A 5,365-nucleotide genomic window follows, 5' to 3' on the forward strand; every position below is an offset into this window, starting at 1 on the left:
TTTTAGTGCTGTCAATCGATTTAATTTTTGTTAATCGCGATTAATCGCATCAATGCCTGAGTTAACTCGCGATTAATCGCATTTTAATCGCAAATTTTTTTTCTGATTGAAAATCATTTAAATACTCTCGATGACATACAAAACATACATACAGGCTAGGTTTGTGCCAATGTTCTTTTTTTTAAATGAAAACAGGTCACAGATACTGATTTATGCCATAGAAACATATGGCAAGAAGATGGGGAGGCATGTAGCAAAAAATAACAAATATGTAGCCAAAAAAAAGGCCCTGAAAACAGGCTGATGTAAAAGACAGTCTTTACAGTTAATACAGTCTTTTGAACAAAGACAAGCATTTTACCCTACTGCTATAAAATGTAGTACAGTTAAAATTAGATGTCAATTAACCAAGATAATAATGAACAATTTTCAATCAATACATAAAAATCAATAGACCGACATCACTAGATGGAAGTAGTCTATGCTCTAGAAAGTTACTTTTCAGCCTCTTAACAAAAATGAGAACACACACACACCCAGCCACCCACCCACACACACACACATGATACCGACCTGTGGCGTACACAGACAGCAAGAGTGTCGTAGCAGATTCCATTTCACCTCAGTAATCTGTTTTCTCAGCGTATTTCAGGTTGCTACTAGTTACCAGACACTCAACTTGTTTGTTGGTGGTGGGGCTTAAAGAAAAGGCACTAGCGTCACCCAGTGTATGAGCGTCTTTTTCCCTTGAGGAGCTCCGCTCTCGAAGCCTATGAGAAATGCATAGACTGGGGGAAAATAGCCCCGCCTTCCCGCAGGCTGCAGCGGGATGTACTTGGAAAATTGTACCATAAAACCACATAGCGTTAATCTCACGTTAAAAAAATTATCGCCGTTAAAATGGCCTTGCGTTAACGCGATAATAAAGCGATAATTTTGACAGCACTAATATATATATATATATATATATATATATATAAATAAATAAAACACACCCAAATCCTTCGTCATCTTTACCGTCAACAGGCTGCAAACATGTCCAAAATTTCTCGTTTTCCAGCCACTTTTGTTGAAATTTGCATTTTCCAATTCTCTAGCTTTTTCTACGCCTTGAGCTTTTATTCCGAACATACAGCTTTACGATATGTCCGCGCAAACATAACGCAATAAAATATATCTGATGAAATTATTTTTGGAAACTTTTTTTTTTAATAAAGTATTTTAAATGCCACGATAATCTAATTTAATGAATTTTAATGCCAATTAAGGCTTTAATTTAAAAAATAATAGTAATTTAATAACTTTTAATGAATTTTAATGACTCGCGGAAACCCTGAGCTGTAAGTCCCAACATGGGGAAAAATGTGCTGCTTGGCAGAGGTCTATGCTTCTCTAGTTTTAAGAATTGCTCTAAACTCTTTTATAACTCTGTGGATGAGACTCACTGTGGTCAAAACTAAAGGCAAGGATGAACCTAACAGTCGTGTCTGTGGGAGGAAGCCACAGCACCCGGAGAAAACCCACCAACTCCAGGTGGTGAAACCAAACCCTGGCTGGAGGCCATGCTACAAACCACACCTCTGTGACGCCAATGTCCTCATCCGCTCTGGGATTTCTTCAGCCTCATCAGAAGAGGCTGTTTTCAGGTTCCATAAGGCTGCACCAATCTATTTTTTTTAACTAATCAATTGATTTATGGAATATGTTCTCAATCAATATAAAAAGGGATATTTTTATTAAATTAATGCTGTTAAATACAGAAATATATGGCATAAAAAACAAACTTTATTAACATTTTATTAGAAATGCAGTAGTAAAATGTAAAAACCTAAAAAGTTAATATTTGTAGGTTTGTCTTAATTACTAGGTAGGATAGTCTTTCAGCAAATGATTCAATAACCAAAATTAGTTGAAGATTACTTCAATAATCGATTAATAATGGTTCATCGATTCAGCCCTTTAGGACTCTGTCCCAGAATCTCCTAAAACGCTGGCATACACTGAACTTTCTATGTAGTTTTTCAATTTTATTTATAACGAGTCCAGAACTTAATTCCAATGACAGCCCACCTATACGGCAATCCGTTTTGACATAAATTCGGTTTCGTCTGACCATCCATAATTACTTTCCAGATAACTTAAAATACATTTTGACTAGACAAAACCACATTTTGACTATCCGGAATGGTAATTTAATATATCTGTATTTACATTCTGATTAGGAAGAATAATAATCCAAGATATCTTAAATTACATTTTGCCTGGTAAAGATTTCTTTCAAGATATGGCAAATTACGACAACGGATTTGTAATTTAAAGCATCAAACGCTGATTTAACTTTTCCTCCTTTAGATTAAACTGACAGTAAGGAATTTTTTAGGAATGATCCTCCCGGAAGCCCATTAAAAAGATTATTACTCATTTTGACTAGTCAGAATGTCAATTTAAGATATCTTTAATGGAAAAGCTGAATAATTCAAGATATCTTTAATTCATTTAGAGATATCTTAATAGGAATTTCGAATAGTCAAAATTATAATTCAAGATATCTTTAATTTTGTTTTGTTTAGTCATTATTTGCCTTTAAGATATCTATAATTGAGTTTTCACTAGTCCAAACTGCATATCTTCTATCCTAAAATACATTTAAGATATCATGAATTATGGTGGCATTTGAGATATCTTTAATTAGAAGTAAAAAAAACCTGGATGACTCTTAACTTTCTGCTCTTAACTTTCTGCTTCTGAATGCAGACAAAACAGAAGTTATAGTCTTTGGACCAGAGTCTTTGAAAAATAAGCTGATTAGTCAGTCACTTCATTTGGATGGGATTAAACTGATTTCAGATAATAAAGTAAAAAATCTTGGTGTTGTTTTTGATCAGGACCTGTCATTTAAATCCCATATCAAAGAGGTTTCTAGAATTTCCTTCTTTCATCTGAGGAACATTGCAAAAATTAGAAATCTCCTGTCCAGGGGTGATGCTGAGAAACTAGTCCATGCATTTGTTACTTCAAGGCTGGACTATTGTAATTCTTTACTATCAGGAAGTCCACAAACTGTAGTTAAGAGTCTTCAGCTGATCCAAAATGCTGCAGCCAGAGTTCTGATGAAAATTAAAAAGAGAGATCACATCTCTCCTATCCTGGCTTCTCTTCATTGGCTTCCTGTTAAATCAAGAATAGAATTTAAAATCCTCCTTCTCACATATAAAGCCTTAAATGGCCAAGCTCCATCTTATATCAGAGATCTGATTGTTCCTTATGTTCCTAACAGAGCACTTCGCTCTCAATCTGCAGGTTTACTAGTGGTTCCTAGAATTTCTAAAAGTAGAATGGGAGGCAGATCTTTTAGTTATCAGGCTCCTCTCCTGTGGAACCAACTACCAGTTTTAGTCCGTGAGGCAGACACCCTGTCTACTTTTAAGGCTAGGCTTAAAACTTTCCTTTTTGATAAAGCTTATAGTTAGAGTGGCTCAGGTTATCCTGAGCTATCTCTATAGTTATGCTGCTATAGGCTTAGACTGCTGGAGGACATAGGGACCCCCATTTCATCATTCTGCTTCATTCTCTTTCTATTCTCCTATTCTGCAGAATCTGTTAGTTCAATCTCTAACCTTCTGCTCTATCTGCTTTTCCTCAGAGTAGCTTTGCCTTGTCTGTTCCTGTTTGGCTGTGACGTCATCCTGGAAAGAAACATCAGCTGTGCTGTGACTGGGTGGATGTGCTTTCTTCGTCCTCTGACATGGGAGCTGGCTCGGAGCTCGTCTGCCTGGCTGTGTGTTTCCTGGACGGGGCCGCCTATTACAGCTGCTTTTGTGTCTCTGCTTCCGTCTTCTTGAACCCAGTCGGCCTCGGCAGATGGCCGCTCACACTGAGCCTGGTTCTGCTGGAGGTTTCTTCCTGTTTAAAGGGAGTTTTTCCTCTCCACTGTCGCTACAAGCATGCTTAGTGTGAGGGATTGTATTGAGTCAATGAGTCGATGCAATCAACTGGTTTTCCTTAGATGGAGAACTTTGTATCAATTTGACTTTATGATCTGGTTGAACTGTGAAGTGCCTTGAGATGACATGTGTTGTGAATTTGGCGCTATATAAATAAACTGAATTGAATTGAATTGAAGTATGACTAGTCAAAACTAAAATCGAGATATCTAGAAATCACTTTATGTCTAGTCTTAATTTAATTCTAGATATCCGAAATGTGTATTTCAGATAGTCAGTAAGTCATTTTAGATATCTTAAATGGACGTCTCCATGCAAATTAATGGTAAATCTGACGTCATTTCGACTGGTCAGAATGTAATTAGAGATATCTCTAATAGGTATTTTGACTAGTCAAAATATAATCTGAGATATCTTAAATCCATAAAATGTCTAGTCATAAAACAATTTGAGATATCTTGAACGTAAAGGCGTTACAAACGAATTTATGTTAAAACGGCTTGCCATACCCCTGCACAAGCATCATTTCATGCACATTACGGAGCATCAGTTAAAGCCGTTCCCCTCAGGTGATATTAAAGTGGCTGCTGTTTACAGCCCGCCAAAATAAAAAAAGAATAGGTAAAAAGAAAGAAAGAAGACTTGCATTTGCAGCAGATTGAGCGTCATGTCTGCTAGGATGTTTGTTGGTTGTGGTCGTGAGAGTGAATGCAGGGAGGACGGCCCCCCACCTTCATGCTCACACTATGATGGGGATGCAGTCTGGAGGGGGAGTTGCTTATAGGTTCTGGATTTGCTAGACGCCACGACATATGAGTAACCTACACTTAATGTTAGTCAACGATCAGATAACTTACCTGTAACTTATGCCCAGCGTATGGCATACGCTGGCACACTCGCTATATATCAACTTGTGCCAGTGTACTTCAACGTGCTCATGACTTAAAAAGCATACCAATAACTTATCCAACCTATGCCAGCGTTTTTTGCCAGCTCTTCCATACATCAGGCACACGCTGGTCTAAATCACCATGGTGTGACAGGGGCTTTACCAAAATAAAAAAGTCTTTATTTACAGGTAGGTCATGATTAAAAGTGGGGGGAAATAAATTGTTCCTATAAAGTCAGGTCGGTTGGGTAACTTTTCCCAAAATAAATGAAATGTTCATCACTAAAACTGCTGCTGAACTTTGTTTTGTCTGATAGTAACATTTCTGTGATTAAAGAGGAGCAGAAAAGGGCAGAAAAAAACATGTTGCAGGGGGGATAAATACTTTTTTACAGCGGCGTAGATTCCTAAGAGGAGAATAAAGTTGCTAGGTGAGCAGTCTATTAGGGTGCAATTTCCCGTCCATTGTCCAATTTGGGTCGGATGTCCCAGCGGGTTACATTTAGATTGAAGACGGAGCAGAAATAAGCCG

The sequence above is a fragment of the Cyprinodon tularosa genome, unplaced genomic scaffold (genome assembly GCF_016077235.1).
Source record: "Cyprinodon tularosa strain WSP-4 unplaced genomic scaffold, ASM1607723v1 ctg481, whole genome shotgun sequence".
In the NCBI taxonomy this organism is placed as follows: domain Eukaryota; kingdom Metazoa; phylum Chordata; class Actinopteri; order Cyprinodontiformes; family Cyprinodontidae; genus Cyprinodon; species Cyprinodon tularosa.